This window comes from Vanellus vanellus (genome assembly GCF_965231255.1).
Source record: "Vanellus vanellus genome assembly, chromosome: 1".
Lineage (NCBI taxonomy): Eukaryota > Metazoa > Chordata > Aves > Charadriiformes > Charadriidae > Vanellus > Vanellus vanellus.
In genome coordinates this window covers 52,218,342-52,240,262 of record NC_138905.1, presented here as the reverse complement: position 1 = coordinate 52,240,262, position 21,921 = coordinate 52,218,342, and the positions used below count along the sequence as shown (strand labels likewise).

Genomic DNA, 21,921 nt, shown 5'->3' with positions numbered 1-21,921 from the left:
TGACAAGCAATTGATGGTCTTTTAGATAAGCCAAAAGAACTGGGACAGTTTTCATGCAAGTGAATGGTAATAGAAGCAAAACTAAGTCTTTACTTGAAAACGGTTCTTGGCTTCCTTTCTGATCTAGTGTGTCAGTGTAGTAAGAGGAAGGGAAAAAAGTGATCAACATGAGAAAGAACTGCAATGGCTGAGAACTATGCAACTGCCAGGTTCTTACAGAGCTGCCTTTGAGTTTGGGGTGACAGTTGTCACTGTGTTTTGGTTGTATCATATGAAAGGCTTCAGTGCCAAATTCTAAAGATGAAGTGTAAGCTTTCAAGGTTATAATATAGAAGTAATTTTTTTTTTTAATGTGAGTGAATGCTCACAAAAAAGTTTTCTCGATTTCTTTTATCATTAGGAAAATAGGCATATAGATGAATTTCAGTTGATTTGCAGAAAATGTCATACACGGGAGCAGTGATCTTGCTCAGTTGATTTTTTTTTCCTCAAAGAAGGTATAGGAATGTGTAATATTTATGTGAACAATCTGTGAGATTTGGCTAACTGACTCAGGCGGTATCATTATGCATTGAATGGATTAACTCATCTTTGGGGAAGGAGATGCAGCAGGTTTTTTATATAGATGCCTGAGTTTGTAAGAGGTTTGAGTTGAAACACAACAGATTCTGAGATCTGCTTTATGGACTTAAGTACCCAAGGTAACAGTTGGACACATCAAAGTCCATTAGTGAATTTCCAAAACATGGAACTACTGCTTCAATGAGATAGTTTGCCTAAAATTCCTGTTATTTTCTTTATTTGATTAAGATATGCTTTATTCCAGTTTACAAGTACATTTCACTCAAGGAGACATCAATTGATATAGCTTGTTTTGGAAAGATCTCCAGGGACTTGCAAATATTTTTTCTGGGGATGTTTCACTAGACAGACCACAGAGGTAAACTTCTTGTCCCACTCAAAGATCTTGTCTCAAGTCTCAGGAAGCTGTAGGGGTTCTTCTAATGAAGAAGCTATGCCTAAGGCTAGTTTAGAGCGATAGTAAAGAAGTCTTGCACAAAAGCCCTGTAAATCCCTTCCCATCATGAAAAGGTGAAAGTCTGAACAAGATTTTTAGTGATGTGCATGAAAGCTGCATCTTAGAAACACACTAAAAATGCGGAACACTTAGCTGTATGTATAAAACCCTGGAGAGAGGCCTGAGCTAAAGACAACATCCAATTTATTGAGCAGAGAGACAGGCAAGATGGTTATATTTTCTATGGAATGTGAGAAAAGAAGTAGCAGAGGGAGCACAGAAATTAATTCTATTTTAGCTGCATTCAGCTTAAGCTGATTGTGAGGCATCTAGTAGTTAAGATTTGATTTGGGTAAAAAAGTGACATGTTTTGTTTAAAACCATCATGCATTTTCTTCATTTCATAAAGATTCTCAAGACAAACTTTAAATGAGAGGAAGTATAGCCTATTCCAAGAAATAAATTAGTTCTGAAGACCTTCCCAAATCTCTCTTGAAGCTAAATATAACAGTGCATTTTTATTCATATTCTTCTGATGCATATTTGCTGTTATAATTCTGAGCTGCTACAAATGCTGTAGATGATAGAAATAATCTTGGGGAAATAATGCTATTGTTTGTATATATAAGTCCTGAGTAGCCAAATGCATCCTTATCATAACACTTTCTCTGTTGTGCATTTGGTCTGGGAGTACTCACAGGATCAAAATAGACTCTTCTAGGAATTAACCATTGGCAACAAACAAAGGGAGACCTAAAATAACCCGGTGATGACCTCCAATATTTTTAGATCAATGCATTTCTGTTCAGACCATTTCTTATTGCATTACAGTATGAATTTTGAAACTTTCTGGCATCATTGCTTCCATTTTCCGTTCTTATTAGTTTCTCTCTCACTTGCCAGAATATTTCACTCCAAGGTTGAAGTATCTCCTGACTGAGGTTTGTTCAAGCAGCTGACAGAAATTGTTTTGGGCAATAGCTTGACCTTGGACTAGGAGATTTAGCAGCTTGGAAGTCAGCAGCAGAAAATTATGCAATAAGAAACAGTAGTTATTTGTTGGTTATTAAGACTTGCTTATTCAAGGAAGTAGAAAAAATATCTTTGTCTTCACATAGTTATGTGGATATTTCATGTTTTTCAACAATACTTTTTATTATTTTATGTAATTATATTTTCTAGATTACTCTTTCTAATAATATATACAATTCTGAATTTTTGGTATATATTATGATATTATCTTGGTATATCTTGTTTCTAATAATATTATTTATGATAATATTATTTCTAATAATGATATATGTAATCGTGTCATTGTAAGATTTTATCTCAGCACTTTGGAATTTTAGAGAATCAATGTTTAACAACAAGTAATTGTCTTGCATTCTACATACATGTGGGAAGGCTATTTGTCTGCTTTCTAGAATAGTGGAATATGGGCATGTTGGCTTTAGTTCAGTTTAAATAAAAATTAGAATAATTTCTTTTTAGAACAATTGATGCTCTTGCCTAATTATATTTTATGAAATAAAAACTGTGCAGAAACAGGATTATATGTTTATCAGTGCATCTATAGAAATGCAGATACTGGATCATTAAATCCCTAATAGGGCTGTAGGAAAAGCTACAATATCAAAAAGTATAATGACACTAAAGAAAAGTGAATAGTCGCTAGAAGGAAGATTAAAATCCCAGACTTGCAACCAGCTGCTAACAAGAATGGGTAGAAGTGCAGGTGTTTCCCGCAGGGATTCTGACTTCTTTTGGTGGTAAACCACTGATTGTCACTGATATGTCAGCCCACAGAAATTAAGCTGAAGAGCAGAAGAAGATCTGTTAGAGCTAATATGGTTGAAGTAAGCCTTCCTTTAGACCTTTTTTCCTTAACCCTTTAAAGGCCAGACCATTATTTTCAGTGTAAGTTTCAAAAGGAATAGCAGTATGCAAATGCTTAATGGGAGTAGAGAGCCTTTATTAGACAAAAAAATTACTCTTCCTGGTGTTTGGTCCTGCATCTCAACAATCAGTGTAGCAAGCGATTTCCAGTTTTGACTACAATAGGTTTGAAGTGGCTGATTCTTTGATATCTTTTTCTTCTTTTTCTGAGCCACCCTTGTTTGCTATGCATTTTTATTATTATTTCTATTTAATGCCTAGGATTTTTTTCTGGTTTGATTTTATTCAGATTGTCTTTTTACTAGAAGTTTTTGCTAGAGCTTATATTTAACAACATTAATCTACTTTAAAAATGCTTTAGACTTTTATAATACTTTATTAAAATTATATTAAATGTCAGTAGAGTAACTTGGAAACAGTTTTATCAATCAGAATGAGATAATTTAATCTTTATTCCTCTGACTGAAAGACTCTCCACAAAATTGTAAACTTACCTGTCTTAACAGGCAAACAAAGTGAAGTTTATTAGCTGTATATTTGAACGTCTCTCTGATGCAGAAAGAACTCGGATGGAGTAGTATTCCAGGACTGAGCTGTACTCATGTGAAACTTTAGGCTGAGAGCTCTTTCCTTTGAGATGAACAAAAAGGAATGCAGAGAAAGTGAAGTAGTAAAAGATACATACCTATATAAAATACCAAAACAATAACAGAATAAAGGTCTTGGTTGCTTGTAATTCATTAAAGATTATCTTGTGTGTCATAACATACGCTTTCATCTAGCATCAAAGTGTACCAAAGAAAAAAATTAATAAAACAGTATTGGCAAATAATCTGTAATATATATAGTCTACAGGAAATCCTTATTTAAGAAACAGTGATGTGATTTTTGGAAAGTTATGTGAGTGAAGAATCATTCAATCATCTTACTAATTTGAGATCTTATACATGACATTTTTCAGGTCTGTTTTCAATATCCCTATTACAGGTTTTTAGAGAAAAAAAGCAATAGGTCCTAATTCTTGCAGTTTTATCATTCTGTTGAAGTCTTAAACCACCAAGACAACAACTCTTACAGTATCCATTTCCTAACGAACAAGGGACATTTACTTCCCATTCTCCAAAGATTAGTCTGAACCCATGCAATTAGCCCCTTACAAATGTAACAATAATAACATCCATTCCTTTAACATAGCAATTTGTATTGTACATTATATATACAACTACATACATTTCTGGTCAGCATACTACCAGTCTGTTCTTTACGCTTTTTATTTTCATCCAACAGATACCCTAAATAAAATTGTAATCTTTACCCTTTTCTCCCTCAGAATTTTAAATCAGAATGATTGAATTATTATCTTTTCTCTACATGATGGCACTTTAGGAAAAATAGAAATTGCTACCCACACTTTACCATGTTTAATTGATGCAATAATAAAAAGTGTGTAGGCCTGGGCTACACAAATGTAGACGAAACTTTGGTAGCAAGTTTTGAAAATTTTGCTAAAATGCTTTCAAGGGGATGTATGGCTCCTCATCCATTAGGTATGGATATACTAAAATGGCTATGTTTTACTCAGTGGATCTACTTTGTATACTTTGGCATATCTATTACATTTAGAGACAAAAGCACGGTATTTACCTTTGTAGATGCAAAGTAAGAGAGCTAGATTTTACTCCTTCTTCCGTATTGTTAGCAATAGAGTTGCTTAATAAGTTATCCTTAAAGGACCACATTTTGTTATGTTGTACCTGTATAATTCCATTATAAGACTGACAGAATGATTCCTTAGAGAAGGTAGACACAACTTCACTGACATAAAGCATTATACATCCATCTGAGTTAGCACAAAGGTAACTTAAATATAATTTAGTCATCAGAAACATAATCACTAGGTATCAACCATGAATAAAATAACCCCGAGGTAATTTGTAGATCAGAGATTATGGGTGCATCTACATTAGCAATTTGGTTGTGATCAAGAGCGCGCTTTTGAAGCATCCCCAGCTCCTGCACTCGTTTCATGTTAAAGAGTGATCTTGAATGCATGGTTTGAACTCCTTCTGAATGGAACTAAGCTGAAATGTGCTCTCCATGAGCATACATGACATCCTCCAATGGTACAGGAGATTCAGTCTCTAGAAACAGACCAGAATGAGTTCAAAGTAAAACCCGCAAAATATGCATTATGTGAACATTTGGTCCCTGGAACTAATTGTTTCACAGTACAGATCTGCTCCGATTGCACTGCTTTCCTTGTTAATACAGCCATAGCCTACTTTGCTAATAAGGAAATATTTTTTTTGAAGGAATATGAAAAACAGTTATGCCATTTCTGGAGAGTTGCTTTTAAAAATATCTATACTTGAAGAAAAAGTCTTCTAAGACACCACTGCTACCAACACATTTCTTTGCAGAGAGAAGAGAGAGAAATTGCGTACAAACTTTATGCCACAAGTTAAACACAATTTCTTCCTTGTCACAGAACTACATCTTCTGTCTGTCTCAAAGAGCTAAAGAGATGATTTTCAGTGTCTCCTCAGTGCCATTAACACAGATGACAAAACTGCAGTGATTATAAATACCTAACAAAACATGCTAGCACATTGCATATGGTATGGTATCTGTTTCAAGGTTAAAGTTTACAAATAGGGTGTGTGCCCTGGTTTGTAGTTTGTCTCATCATTTAGTTAAGAAAAGAGGACCACATCATTGAGCTCTGCTACAAAAAGTGTTCTCCAGGTCTGGAATTACAATGTCCTTTTCTTTAGATCTTTGGATTATTTCCTTAAAATAACAAACTTAATGCATCATGTACTTTCCTAGGAGCCTCCAGCTTTTCCAGGCCACTCTCCATAGGCCATCTACATGTAAACGCTGTCCCTAACCCAGAGACCACTTGTCTGTGCAGCTCAGTTGGTAGGCAGCAGATTGGTCACAGACTGGAAGATTCAGTGTGAAAGGTCTGTTCACACTGTTTGCAGGGACTGTGAGAATAGAGACCCTGCCCTTACCCATGCTGCAGATGTGCATGGTTCCTCCAGGGAACCCATAATAATTTCCTTAAAGCACATGCTAAGAAGTATGTCTGAGAATAATGTCTATCCTACCATAGTACTGCTCCTGCAGTTCTTTCAGGTATCCCAGCAATATCCACCTAGCCCTCACTCAGCAGCGTGCACACTCTAATGAATGTGCTTCTCCCTTGTGACTTTTCAGCACCTATATGATCTATAGTTCACAAGAGCCTGATAGTTCAGGGAAAGTGAAAATTGATGTGTTTTCAGGGAAGTATAAGAAGAAAAGGAAATGAGTTGACCAGTGCCATAATGCCAAATTCCAATTTCAGTCAGGAGGCAGGTGACTCTGTTGCCAGTCCTGAACTGACATCAGCTGCAGCATCTGAGCCAGCTCTAAACAGGCGTAGTCACTTGGCATAGTGCTGTGCTGTGTGGAAATACCAACACAATGTAATTACAGCAGAAGGATGTGCCAGAACAGTCTGTCTCTGAAGTTAGTGTATCTGGGATCATGTTGTGTATTTCTGATAGGGTGCTGCTTTGCATAGTGTGGGTGCATATTTAATGGCCAGTATTCATAGTACCACAGGTGCACACAATGAAGGATCTGGGAACATAAAAATATGGAGATGACAAGATGGGAGAGACCGTTGCTAGTGGGATGGAGAAAAAGACTGCAATTTGCCTTGGAAAGCTCAAGGGCTGTAAGATGTGGCATCTGGCATACAGGGAGGAGGAACTGTAATAGACGATAGTACAACTTCTGTTGTAGTTGTACAGGATGGAAAAGAGCATGCGAGCGTTATTCTCTTCTGGAGGAAGAGGAGGGAGACCAGAGAGAAGATGGGAATCCACAGTAAGCACTGGGCAAGAAGGCAAAGACAGAACAAAGGGGTGAAGGGGAGAAGTCACAAGGAACAGCAGAGGGAAAGAAAGGAAAATGGACTGCAGCATCCTAAATGCCTATGATGCTTAAGAGTAGGGTCTCAGGAGAAGAGTCTTCTCTTAAGAGAAAAGAAATCATGCCTTGAACACTGATGCAAGTAGGCCTCTCAAGTACAGCCCCAGAGGCTGCTCAGGAGAATAGTGAAAGACAGTCTGGATAGACAAGGGAAATAAATGAAAAAGAAAAAACAATACTCTCTTCAGAATTCTTCCTAAAAGAGAAAATTTCACCTTCATATATATATATGTTTGCTACGGTTTCAGTTTTTGGGCAAGGAACAAGATTAAGTTAGCTGTAGGAGACCCTAGGCCTGTTTCTCAGATCTAAAATCGGGCAAACTTCCCTTTCATAACAGCAACACTGACTAGTATCTAGCTCCAGCTGCCTGCATGATAGTGATGCTGGCTGCCTTCACACATTAAAAGGCAGGTTACAGGCTCATTTTCTAGGCAAAATGGCCTTAATTTGTTATCACAAAGAATATGGTATCAGTAGCACCCTGAAGTGTTTCCTTTTCTTTGTCTTTGGAAAAGCTTTTGCCCCATTTAAAAATAAAAATAAAGATTTTCAGCAGAGGCAAAGGTGGGGGCTAATGTTACTGCTCCTACAATTTCCATTATCTAAGATGTTTTTCAGAGAAGAAGTTGGAGTAGAAAGCAGTGGGAGTGCTGAATGGGAAGGTGAGGGGGTCGGGCAGGTCTCCACAGAGCAGGTGGAGCTTCCTCAAGCCTCTGACTTACATTTTCTGAGTCAGAGAATTCGGGGTTGATGGTGGCAATTATGTATGCTGGGTACAGCAGAGATCTGAGCTATCAGATAATGGTCTTCCTTAGGAGAAGAGAAAGGCAGTAGCTGAGAGCAGCAGAACAAGAAAGTAAGAGAGGAAAAACATGAAGTGGGAGTAGGTCAAGGCATATGTTTTAGCAATGGCACTGGAATTTCAGGTCTTTAAACCTCTTCAACAGGTGATACTTCCTCTCTGAGGCTCTGCAGATATTAATATGGAAGAGAGACATTCAAATGTAAGAGACAGTCTGGCGCTTAGTCCCTGAGAAGTTTACAGACAGGGACCTGTGGGAAACTTCCTCAAGGAAGGTGTTTTGCCCTGAGGGTATAAATGGTGGAGCATTTATTCATGTTTGTTCCTAAGCAAAGGGAGCTAGGGAGATTCAGGCCAATATGATCGTCTCTTCATTAGGGAGCTGTAAGAGGTCCCAGTGTTTTGGGAGGCTTGAAGAGATTGCTGTTCGTAAGTGTCATGAGATGACTTTTCAGGTTCTCCCTGTTGTAGCCTGAATGGTTTGATAATGCCTTGTCTGCACTACGCTTCTCTTACAGACTAGGGATGTCTCTGTACTTTATTAATTTTCTTGATAATGCATTTGTTACCAAGCTTTGGTCTGGTGAGTTCATTTCATGTCCTTTTTTTATTTCACTTTATTGTACTTTTTTCTTTCATTTTATTTTACTTTTTTCTTTTTTGATCTTGCCATTTAGTGTAAAGTGATTACTGCATTTTAATAACTGAAATTACTGCAGCATTTTGGAAGTAAACAGTTGATCACTAGTGAGGCTGAATCCAGTTCCCTTTAAAAGGCCAGTTACTCAATGACAGGTCACACGTGGAGTTGAAGAATATCAACAGTAGCCTGAAACTATTCTACGCTGTACTATTCAGTGAGTAGATAAATTGGTTAGATTTCAATACTAATAATTTATTGGGCATCATTATTATACATGAATTTATTCATATTTTTTCTGTTCTATGCATTTCTGTAGCACATATATTATTATCATAATTTAGAACATCTCTATCATTTCCTTTGACTATTATTTTCAATACAGAATACCTGAAAAGTGGACACAATTAGATTACTGAACAATGCAAACCACAAGAGAGATTTACAGAGAAGAAAAACAAAATACAAGCTAATGGCTAGTTCAACCCTCATTAAATACAAAATGTAACATTTATGATAAGGTTTCTGAATTCCTTAAGCATCCTGTATAGCCTATGGCCTTGGTTTCAACCCTAGAGCTGTGCACAATAGAGTGCACAATAACTGTTCAGAGGAAGGTAAATTTTTGCATTTGCAGATGCATATGCATTCAGTAAATTAGTTTCCAACAATTGCTGAATAAATTTCCAGTTCTCCAGATCATTTCTACCTCAGTGGGGCCTGCGGAGCTTAGAAACACACTGATTTCTGAATCCCCTTCTAAAACTCACTCTGATGGTTTTTTTTATCTCAAGTCTATTTATCCTGGTCAGCATCTCAGCCATCTTCTCATTATAGTTATCTGACAGCCATCATTAGTGTACAGTATCAGGATGTTCTAGTGCAAAGCGCTAAAAATCATCATGGTGATTGCTTTTATCACTCCAGAACATATGATGATTTTAAAGACTGGACCTATTACAAAATAAGAATGTTGCTTCACTGTATGCAGAGAGTTATATTAGTATGTGGAGAATCAAGCTCTGCAATCAAGCTATTTCCTGATATGCATCTCTTCATAGCACATGTCACATGAATATGTTTTAACAGGATAAATTGAAGCAAAACAAATATCTTAATTTTACTTCTCTGGTTTTTGAGAGAAACAGGATATACAAGAGGAAGTTAATACATCCAGTACTCTTGGGTAATAATTATCATAGGAGTTTGAAAAACAGTCACACAGGGAAGAATATATGCAGAGTCAGAGACCACAGTGACCTCCCACACTGCGAAGTTCTTTAGAATTACTGAAATTATACACAAAGTAAAAGCTCTTCTTTCCAAAACAGCCGCCTCGATGTCACTTGTTTCCACATTCCGGCTTCTGTCGCTGCATCCCACACTCTTGCTGTTGCTAAGTGCTTTAGGCTTCTGCAATATGTTCCAGCAGCTCCCTGTTTCTCTCAGATCTCCAAACGTGCTATCATCTGAGAGCAGAATGTCTAGGTTTATCTGACATAGTAAGAGAAAAAAAAGATTAAACTGTAGAAATTACAGCTTCCTAAGGAACATGAGAATTTTCCATACAAAAAAAATGTCTTTGTAATCTTGCATGCCCTTTCATAACATTTTGTTAGAACATGTTTTCAATTCACTGTAGGGTATGTGAGGGATGGGGGCACATTATGGCTCCTGGGAGCAGCTATAACTAAATCTTGCCTGTAAGTCACAATAGCAGCACAGAGCACAGAGTACTTGCAGCAGCTTAGATCAGGGCTGTCACTAAGCTATGCAAATAAAGAAGCTCAGAAATAAATGGAAATCATAGGAAAAGTAAAAAAAAAAGACAATACAACAGTTAAGAATTTAGATACTTTTGTAATTTGATTGGTAAGTATTGACTGTTATATCATTCTGGCTTAAATATTGGGATTTTTTACCCTTGTAGCAGGGACATAGTAGCTTCCATTTAGCAGAGAATGATACTGCCACAGTTATTCACCTTGGTGGGTATGTGGGTAGTTATTTTCTTGGTGGGTAGGCATCTTACTGAGTGCAGCCCATTTGCCTTTACCCATCCTGGGGTACAATTCCAGAGCTCTCCCTGTATCTTTGGCTATGATACCAGCATACCTACTACTGTGGTTGCTGGCAGATTTTGCTGTATCTCTTCCATTCGAGTTAAGATGAGCAACACTAATAGTGATTAAAAAGCTGTCTTAAAAGCTAACATATATAATTAAACTGGGTGCGCATCCCCCCTTTCAGATACAAGAAACATTCTAGGTACGTATTTATGTAAGATTTGCCATATCCCAAAGCCAGCTCAAGGTACAGGCAAAGTAGGCAGTATTTTCATGAGAAAGTAATTTGGCACATTAGGACTGGATGAGTAGAACAAAACAGTTGATACTGAGGCACCTCACTTTTCCATGATATGTGTTTTAGGGGTTTATTCTGGATTATATTTAGCCTGGTCCCCAGAGCCAAACACCTCCACTACACATGTGTTTCAGAGCTTTCTGAGGAGAAGAAGTGTTAGGTATGTGCTAGAGACCTTGTGACTATGCAGCTCACACGCTATTTTGGAACCTACTGTCCCCATTAGCACTACAGTGCATGTGGAGCAGATTTGAGGCCGAGTTTCTATTTTCATTTCCTCCTTAAGGAATGTAGTTTGTATGCACTAAAACCACTCTGAGAACTGAAACACCACATGGTAAATGGAGACAATGACAGGATTTTCCTCCAAACTGCACTATTGCTTTGAAACAAATTGCTAATGTAGACAGAGCCTTTGACAGCTGCTAAGGGCAGCAATCTGCCCATTCCGCTAGGGCCTAGGAGAGGAGATCAGATGCTTTAGGCGGAATCTCTTCCCTCCATATAGACCACCTTTCAGTATTGCTGCAGACCTTTCTGCCCTCCTGTCAGTGCTCTGTCTTCCTTTGTCCACATCCATTCTCAGCACCAGAAAAAGGTTCCTCATCTGCCTCATTACCATCCGCGTGGACGGTAAAGGGAGTGGACTGCGGCTGCTGAGAGATTATGCAGGCTGTAGAGTGAGGACTTACAACTGCGTGAGACCTTGAGCGTGGAGATGCCATAGCCACAGAGAACTGAGGGAAAGGTGTCTCTAGGGTGGGGCGGGCATACATAGGTTGTGAGGGAGGGGTGTAAAAGCCTTCATGGCTTCTAAAACTCTGCTGCTTTTTTTTTTCACACGGCAGCCTCCTCTTCTTTCAACCTCACTCAGCCTCCTAAAACATCACTGGCAGTTCACAGTACCGTAACATTCCCCTGGAACAAAAAAAAAAAACAACTTCCCAGTGTCCCCATTTCTTATTCTGAAATAGCTCGCCTGCTAGTGCTGCAAATTTCAATTAACTACACAAATCCAGAATTTTTAAAACCATGTTTCAGCAGATGCTTTCCCTCTGCCTCATTCTCCCCACACAGAAGGAAAGACAGTTTCTTCTTAAATCTGCCCAGTTTCTCTTGGTTCCTAGGCCTCTTCTTTCCCTCCAGACATGTTCCTTTAATAACTGCATGCTGAGACAAGAGATATCTTGACTCTGTCTTCATTCCCTCAGTTAGTCTGGGCCTGCAACCAAAGCTGATAACCACTCTTTCCCTTAATCAAAACCTGGGATAGGATGGTCTGTTGCTTGACATTTTACAAGCCTCTGTGGAAGTCTGGGGTTAGGACATCCTGTACTCTACAGTAGTGTTAAATGGCCTGGGTTATTTTGAAGAATACCAGCCAAGGCAGACATTACTCTCAGCTGAGACACAGCAATTAGTAACTAAAAAGCAGCCTAAGAATCAGCCAAAAAGCATGCCTTGTCCCTTTCGCACTGGACAAACTAATAGCACGGCCCCCACCCCATCTGGGGCTGCGGTCCAGGCCAAACATGGAAAGTACACATAGCCCCTGCACCAGTCTTTACTTCCTGCTTTTCCCCTGAAGCACAAGTTGAACCAAGTAGGTTTTACAGTGTAGTCATATGCTTAACTTGCTAATAATCAGCTCAGTGCAAATATCGACACAGTGCTGCAGAGAAGCTCAAATGTTATTGTAATCGTTCCCTTGGATCACTTCAGCATGGTGAGAAACAGAGAGAACAAAGTTCTGTGCCAGAGGACAAACGGGTGCCCTGCAGCAACCATGGGAAGGCAAAAAAGACAGAGGCAAAGCAGTAAGAGAGCTGGTAAAGCTGGGGTCATCTGGAGTTGTCCAGCTGGACTCTGACATGGTGGAAGAGGAGTGCCACCACAGATTCGTGTGAGGTGTCACCAATGAAAAGATTTTCAGGATTTTTCTATGTAGAAAGACTGGGAAAATAACCAGGGGCAGTAGCCAAAACAGTTTTGGATTCAGTTGACAACGGCCAAAACAAAAGTGTCTGTGTAGTTCATTGACTACTATCCAATTAAAACAAAACCAAAAAAATAAAACCTCAGCTGTAATGGACAGCAGTTTGACATCTTTGCCGATATGCTCCTATTAAGGCCAAGGAATAATGCAGGTAGAAGTGACCACTATCTCATGCGTCAGGAGATCAATCTAGGAAGCACAGAGAGATGTTGTGTTGCTGTGAAGCACAGAGAGATGTTGTGTTGCTGTGCTGTGCAATTGCAGAAAGACAACTCTCATATTCCCTTTAACAACTACAAATGTCTCTTTAAGGGTAGTATACACAGATGCAGTGTATTCCCTGAACTCTATTCTTGGTATGTTACTAAGATACGACTGTTTCTATGGAGAGCTTATTGGTGGGCAAAATAAACTGTTTTGATGAATTATAAAAAAGGTAAATTAATTTTTAAAACAAAATATTGCATGAGAATGCTAATGGTATGAAATCACGCTAATGCGGAATTTCAAGTATATACTTCTCTCCTCTTTTTTAATATTTTTCTTTTTAATTTCTAGTAGACATTTATCCTAAGTTCTGTATGGTCTACAAGCTGATATATATTAACATCTGTCCTGCAAAATACTTAACTAACTGTAACAGCCACGTACGTAGTGGCTACAAAAGCTCCAACTGAACATTTGTTTGTTTTTAAGAGCTAAGTATAATTGTACAGCAATTTATTGTGGATTGTAAGTATCTACATGACCATGAATATGCCATGTTGCGAAGTGAACAAAAGAGCTTTGAAATAAGAACGGTAAAGGCAAAGAAGGAGAGAACAAATAAGTACTTTAAATAAAGCTCAGCATTTAATTTTAACGTGCTTCTGTGGTAACAGCTAGACTCTACAAATGACAAGTAATAGATATGTGGGGGTTTGTGGTATTCCTGCTTCTTTCTTGTTTATAGCCCCAATTATTTTATACTGTGCTGAAACAGACCTTGAAAAACACTGTGCTTGAGTTAGAGAATAGTTCAGTTGATCAATCAACGATTTGGCAAAGTAAGTAACAAGAAGCTAAACAAAAATAATTCAGTGAGGAATTCCACAATTAAAGCGATTGGAATTTATGGGTGACCACTTCTTTTTTTTATCTTTACATTTGTAGAAATTATTCATCTCACTTGAAGATGCACTTTGATATTTTCAGTGTCCGAAATACTCCATATGTTACATATTAGTTTAATAAATTGTCTTTTTATTATTATTATTATTCATAAGAAAGCCAATGCAGGATCAAAATTCAAGCTTAAATTCACATACAGAAATGTAAAGTTTCTCACTGGCACCTAAGATGAAGCTTTTCTTTCTATGAACAAGTAGAAGCTGCCATCTATACCCTTCTGTTTTTATGCCACCCTTTTTCTCTCTCACTTGGTTGCAGTCTTCCAAATCTAGCACCAACATATGAATATGCACATGGCTCCCTAAAGCAGGAGGATTCACAGGACAGCAAAAGTTAGTTAAGAGAAGCCCGACTGATCTGGCTGTGCTGATTTAAGAAAAATTACAGACCACACGTCTTTGTCCCTCCCATCTGCCAGAGGGTACCGTCCTTGTCCCTCCCATCTGCCAGAGGTACCGTCCTTGCAGGAGGTGTGGCAGAAGAAACTATAGGCATCTGACTCACCTTCCTCAATGTCCTCACTAGTGGTTAAAAGTAATTGCCACACTATACAGGGGAACAGGTATGGTTCCTGTCTCCTCTCCCTCAGGGTGTAACAACTTTCAGCGGAAGGGTAGGGCAACTAGCTGGGGCAGTAATATATTTAAAAGTAACATCTTAATTCTACCTATCTATCTACCCTTCATAGTTAGCGTTGCTAAGATTATAGGACAGTAAAAGCCTGTGGCCTAGACTGACAGGTAAAGCCCTACATCTACTTAACCTCCCAATTTCTGCATTCTTTTTCCATATCTTCTCTCTTGCATTCCCTTTCATCCATCCCAACTCTCCTTCTGTCCCCCTTCTTTTACCTTAGTGCTTGTTTTGCATAGACTATCTCCCACTGACGTCTCAAAAGCTACCATTATAAATTTGAAAGCAGTCCCGACAGCCAGCTGCCAGTGCACAAAACCCTCCAAAATATAGCTGATCTGAGCATGCACAGGGATCTCTAGAATATATATAAGAAATTCTCTGCACATCAACAATGCATCGTATACCCTTGATTTGTCGCGCACAGAACAACGTGTGCACTACTCAGTCCTCCCTAACAGTAGCCTATGTTTCCCTCAACCCACTTCATTGTGTCCTCATATTTTCTGTACTTCTTTTTATCTCCAACATCCACTATGTATACTGGTTCCATTTTCATGTGTCCTTTCTCAGGCTCTTCATATTCTCTACATCGGATTTTAGCTTTGGCCCCACTTCTTTTATTCCCGTGTCTCTCCACAATTTCCTGTCCAGCCTTAAAAACATAAATTTGAGAATGATCTGGTTTCATCTTCACTGGAACAGATACCATCTTTGCTAGAACGAGCTTCATTTCTATGTAACAGGATTACAGGAAAGTAACCAGCTGTCATGACTGAAAGCAATGTCACTTAAGTCCTAAAATTCTCTGGAGAGAGCGACCATTACAATAAGGAAAAAATCAGAAGTTTGACACCTATAATCTTGTAACTGCAGGAGTCTCTGTGTATTTTGTGCTTTATTTTCAAATCCACTAAGCACTTTGAATTGGCAACAATACGAATGTTCTGAGACTCACTGATGGCATTTCTAATCAATTCAGTGAGCAATGACTGCAAATTTCTATGAAGCAATTTACTTGCAGAGAAGAGAAAGAGATGCTTGCTATTCTGTCCGACACACTGAACCTGCATGAAAGAGAGAGAGAATAGGAGCCTCTTCCCCTGCCATTTCAGATTTCTGTTTCATAAAGGGAGAAGCGTATCCCTGAATGGTACTTGAAAAGGAGAAGCAGCAGAGGTGTGCATACACAAGTGACCAGCTTTCATTACCTGCAGATCTTCATTGTTTCACTCAAATTCTTTTCACTGGTTTTCTCTTTTCACTGGTTTTCGTCTCCAACACAAAATGTAAACAAAGTATAAAAAAAAATCTTTCACTACGCTAGAGTTTCATAGTGACCTATCTTCTACTGCAGAAACCTCATTTTTAGACAATCTACAGAAAACACCTCACCATTTCCAATCCGAGTATGATAATTGTACTGGGTTGGGGTAGGCCTAATATCTTTGGTTTTGAAAAGCAGGATGTCCTGTCTTTCAGAACAGTAGCAGAGAAATTAAGGAGTGTCAAGCTGTTTGTTTGCAAACCAGGGCAGAAATGTGCAGAAAGAGTCTCTCTCCATACTATTAAATTCCTTCTAAAAGGATTAACCTTGCTGAAGTCAATGGAAAGACTTCATTTATATTAGTTGGAGGAATTTCCAACTAGAGAAAAAAAATCAAGAAAAATCAAGCAATTAAACTAGATTTTCCACTGAAACAATGCCCCATATGCTCAAAATAAGCACATCCGGTAGACGCTTTATATGTCTAGAGTCCAAGAAATGCCAGATATAAATAAAAGCATCAACTCAGATATTGTAAAGACATAAATATCTGCATGAATGATAAATAATCTTCAAAATTTAGTGATACAATGTGCAAGGAAATGAGAAATAATATTTATGTAGCATTTTGTTAGGATGTTATGAAGTATGGGAACTGAAAGGTTAAGCAACATAAAGGAAGAAGAAAAGAGTGGACAATGGTATGTCATATGTGTATGTCATGTGATATATAATAAATGTTTATATACTATAAAATGACAAAATAAAGAGATAGGGATAAGCACAGGATGACACAGACCTTCTGGTAATGGTAATTTCTCCCGCAGTTGATCAGTCTGTCAATACCAGTATAGCTACACAAATGCAAATCTTAAGTGTAGATGAAGATCACACCTGTATTTGCACTTTAGGAACTCTTTCCTGCTTTCCAAACAAGCAAGGTTTGCAAGAACAAATGGTAGCTTTCCATGTTTCTGTTGGAAATATACAGTGCAACTAAGTCAGTGACCAGTTATCAGTTACTCGTACCATGGTAGAAATGGCTACAGTTCTTGTTAGCAGAAGTGTTATCGCTTTTTGTTTCTTGCAAGGGTGACCACTTTCTTGTTGCTATTTCCTGCATCCATTCATTCAAAGAGGAAGGGGTTTGGTCTTCCAGTGACGTTAGAGAATTTTTTTTTTTTTTGCTAGAGGCCTGCAAGTATTACTTTGTACTAAATCCAAGTAATCTGGAAAATACTTTATATGAATACCAGCTTGGTATAAGAAAGCAAGAAACTATCTTAATTTTATTATTTTAAATGGATTGGAGTTTTGTGTAGGTGGAAGACAATCATTACAGAAAGGAGTGCTACACAGACTAACATAAATAGCTTGTGCTGTGAGCAGAACAATAGCTCTGTTTCTTCTCTCAGAGCACAGATACAATTACTTAGAGGATACTGCATTCTTCAGAAATTTTTGGGATCCAATAGAAAAAAACAATTGCATTTCAAAACAAAATATTGTATTTGAAAATCATTTCCCCTTTTAATTACCTGCCAAGGCTTTCAGTCTTCCCCCTGCAAATGAACACATCCCTTGTAGTTGAGCACAATGCTTTCCCACACTACTGGCTGATTGCGAGGTTGCCGACTCCTGCTGCTGCGACACAAAATCCTCAACTTGACTCTTGGCAGGAAAGTAACTGCTTTCCACATATATTGTGTTAAAAATACATACGTTTCTGTAAGGTTTCTATCTACCATTATGTGAACTTCATGGATTTAATTCCTATACTTTTACTGTCACAAGATAACTACATCCTTCTGTTCAATAAATGCAGAGGCAAAGCCAGTGTATTCACATTCAAAGCAGGAGATCTTGGTCCCCTGACAGCACTGTATTCCTATCGCTAGATTTATATTCTGATGGCTGATGTAGATTTCATCAGATTGTCTGGTGGCAGTAATTCATTCCATGTAACCTGGGCATACTCTGCTCTCCCTGGTTTAGAGAGCAGACCTATTGCACTCACCAGCCAATCCATCTTCAAACTAGTTTAAAATATTAATAATCATGGTTAGCTAGATGGAAATGTGATTGATTGCTACATATTCCACTAAATAATAAAACAAATCAATAGCTATAGTTATAAAACCAGACTCATGGGATAAATTAATCAAAATCAGTGCCTACGTTTCAAACTTATGTCTGTCACTCTATCTTGCTTCTGTACTGTCTTTTGCCCAGATGTGAAAATCTTTCTCTGAGGGCACCAGGTAGTGGTAGGTAGAAAGGCCAAATAGATAACAAGTATTACACTGTTACAGACTTTTCGCTCTTAACAGCTCATTATTCTCCCCATTATGAGAGGAAAACTTTAAAATATTCTCATTGCACTGCAATCAGTGTTGACCCCTTGTTTCCTGGGTGACTCATCCTAACTGCTTGTTTTTTAGTTTCTTCTTTTGTTTGTCTTAATTACTTCCCCTGTCATAACAGACGTATCAATGGCAGACATGAATATGTATAAAGTAAACCAGGCATATTTTACTGATATTTTTAATACTGAAAATCAAAAGCACGGCTTCATAAACTTCCAACCCACCTTCTCCCTGTACTTCATTTATGAAACATAATTTACTTGGACGTGCTGCAATAAATGCACTCACTGCTGCACTGTCTCAAGAACTTGTTTTACAAATCATGTATATAATAACAAACTTGCATTCAATCATTTATAATGTTATTACTTACCCAAAATACCCTTCAAATTGAATGAGATAAAACAATACACACATCATCTTGTTAGCATTCAAAGATCAGGAGAACTGGTAGGTCTAGCAAGAACTGGTAGGGCCTGAGCTTTAAAGGAGATCTGCAAGGGATATCTTTGCATTACCAAGAAGCTCAAAGCTTGAATGTCTGCTTTCTCTGTGTTATTAAAAATACCACAAGTTTTGCAAAGGTAAGGCAGGTATCCTACATCTTGAAAACATTCAAAAAGACCTCACTAATGATGTTTTGTCTCTATCAACAGCCAAGTTTGTTTCTGAGTCATGCGTATTGCTTTTTATCCTAAACTGATTTCACCAAAAAGTCTACATCAGCACGAGCAAAGTGAATTTGTGTGCATGTAAGAAGTGGTTTCATGCTTGCACTCCTTTTTTAGGCAACAGCAAGTGACTTCTGTTTACTGGGAAACATATTCATCTGTGTTCTGGTTCGCTTATGCTGTTGGAAGGGTGCAACGGATTTGGAAGCAGGGGAATTTTCAGCTGGCACTGCTCCTGCAAATGCAGCTCCCACTTGGCCTTACTGTAGAGAAGGACTGGCTAGAATAAGCTGCACATGGAGTTCCTCAAGATGAGAAGCTTGCTGCTTCTGCAAATTAAAATACCTTCTGGTCTCCACCTAGACACAGCACAGCGCAGATCCACCTGCAGACCGATGGAGCTTTGGCCTCCCTCAGTGTATTCAGGAGTGTGGCAAAGCAAAGACTCGAAAGACTTGTCAGTGAGTTACTCTTAAGGACCCTGTGACCTTGGTCTGCACAATGATGGGAGACACATTTTGAGAAAAGGCCCTGTGGTTGTGACACTGAACTTCAGCCGACAAAGTAAGAGAGAGTAAGCAGGCAGGCAGCGAGGACCAGCAATGGGCCAAAAAGGAAAAAAAAAAAACCACCACCAATTTGCCAAATTCTGCCCTAAGTGTACCTATGACCTGGTACTTGAAGTTCAAACCCATGCCACTAAAATCACTTAAGATTTGGGCTGCTTGTTCTACTTTGTTCTTTGTCTGGTGGAAATATGAAAACAACAGATATCGCAGAACAACTGGCTCACAAGACCAGTTTTTAGCTTTTAGGTCGTGTTCAGTAGCAGAAATTTAGGGATGGAAAGGGCTGAGAAGTGAAGGGAAAAAAAGATTGTAAGCGCAGGAAGGAAGCGCAGTTGGTACTGGCACAGCAATTGCAAGGCAGAGGGATGGAGCGGGGACTGTGAATGCAGGAGACAAAGGAAAGAAAATACCACAAGAATAAATATGGAAAGGATGTTTTTGTAGCTACTGAGTTAGAAATCGCTCTAAAAAGCCACATGGCTTCCCTTCAGTTACTGACTTGTCAGCCGGGGCAGGGGGGGGATGCCTGCTACCTCAGAGATGGGCCGCATCACCCCACAAGCCCAAGGGGAAACACCACCAGGAACCGGAGCACACGAAGGGAGCAAAGGCCCCAGGCCCCTTCCCACGGCGCCCTCCCCAAAACCGCCTGGGGAGACCCCTCAGACGGCCGGCAGCGGGCAGGGCCTCTGGAGCCACCTCCGGGGAGATCCGCTTCCTCCCGCGGGAGGAGGCGGCTGCGCAGGGCCGCTCAGGAGGGAGCAGCAGCGCCCCCTCGGCTCAGCTCGGCCGGGCGCTCCCCCGCGGGGAGGGCGGCCTGGGGAAGGGCTGCGGCGGGAGCCCCCTCCCGCCTCCGCCGCCCTTGGCATTCCCCGCGGCGCTGGCTCCGCGCTCCGCCCTCGTCCCCCTCCCCGCCCCCGCCGGGCCGCCCCGCTCCGCTACCGGCTCAGCCGGCGTCGGGGCCGCCGCGGCCGCTAGGTGTCGCCGGCGCCCGGGCCTCCCCCACGGCCCCTCCTGCGCTCCGGCTGCCGGCGGGGCTGTCTCAGTGCGAGCCTCCGCGCTGCGAGGAGCGGGCGGAGGCGTCAGCCCGCAGCGGGGACGCGCAGCTGGGCTCGGCTCCCCTCTTCCCTGCGCAACCCCGCGGCCCGGCCCGGCTGACGCGAGGCCACCCGGGCCGCTCTCCGCACCGCCAGCGACCGGGTCCCGAGCTCGGCCTGCTGCCCCGCTCCGGCGGCGGCGGGGAGCCGCGGCAAGGCGAAGGCGGCTGCGGCGGCGGGGGGAGCAGCCATGTTGGAGCGCGGAATAAAGTGACTTTCCTCGGGAAGGGAGCGCGGCCGGCGGCCCGGCGGAGGCGGCGGCTCTCGGGGCAGCGAGGGAGGGGAGGGGGGGAGGCTCGGCTCCAGGCGGCCGGATACCGCTCCTGGGCGGAGGAGGAGGGGAAGGAGAACGGGGAGAGGAACCGCCCCGGACCCACGGAGCTCCGGCGCTGCTGGTGAGTTGTGGCTGCTCATTGTCTCCCGGCCCCGGGGTGCGCGTCCGGCTCGCGGGGTTGGGGCTCGGCCCGCGGGGGCCGCAGGGGTCCCTCGGCCTGCGTGTGCGTGGGACGCTGCGGGGAGGGGAGATGGGGTGAGGTGAAAGCGCGGCCCCGGAGGAAGGGGGAAGGTGATGGGAGCTGGGGCGGGGGGGGGGGGGGGGGGGGCTGCTCGGGAAGCCCGCGGCGGCCGGGGCCGGCAGGGCCGGGCTGGGCCCGGGCCGGGGAGGGCTGTGGGGATTTCCGCTGCCCGTTGGCGGCTGGGAACGGCGCCGCGGGGGCCGGTGCGGCCGCCGGGAGAGGAGAGGGGAAGGGGGGGGGGGGGGGGCTGAGCCCCCTCTGCGGGGGGGAGCCGGGGGCAGCCGGGCCTGAGGGGGCTGAGCCGGGGGTTGCAGCCGGTGAGCACGGCGGGATTTTGTGGTAATCGTGTGTTCGTAACCGTCCTTTCCCCCACCGCCTCCTCCCCTTCAAGCGAGGCTGCTTTCTCCTGACAGCTCTTCTCCTCCTCGCAGCCTCCGCACGTATGACACATTCCTTCCTATTGCAGGTCTCCCCCCCCTCTCCCTCTCCCCGGTACACCCAAAATCTGTAGGTTTCTGTGCTTGGCATGAGAGTTTTTTGTGCCCTGGGCTTTGAGTTCGTAGGTGACGGGATACGTGAACATTTGCTGACCCTGAACTTCTGTGAACTCCTCCTCTCCCTCCCCTTCCTCTCCCTGATAGGGAATGGCTTGAGTCCAGTGAGAGCAAAATGGTTCTTCTCGCAAGGACGGGAGAAATTAGGTGGCATTAGGTGTATTTTATATTTCGTGGAAACTTACTACGCCCACCGGTTCCAATACGGCATTCACAGGAGTGGATTAGCTGCTGCGTTAGGAGAATGCTGACCTTGATCCCCTTTGTCTCTGCTGCAACAATTTCGGTGGCTGCCTGGAGTTGTTTTAAAACTCGTTGCCGTCTTTGGCACTTTGCTAATGGTGGTTGAGCGAAACAGGGCTGAGGTATATCATAA

The 21,921-nt window shown here is 41.4% G+C and overlaps 1 protein-coding gene across 1 annotated transcript in view; it reads left to right on the top strand.

The window, feature by feature from the left end:
• The first annotated feature begins 20,834 nt into the window (after positions 1–20,834).
• Positions 20,835–21,921, top strand: part of CDK17 (cyclin dependent kinase 17) — a 96,088-nt gene continuing 95,001 nt past the window's right edge. The window contains exon 1 of the mRNA XM_082491267.1: positions 20,835–20,871. The gene's annotated coding sequence lies outside the window, so the exon portion shown is untranslated. The remainder of the gene's footprint in view (positions 20,872–21,921) is intronic.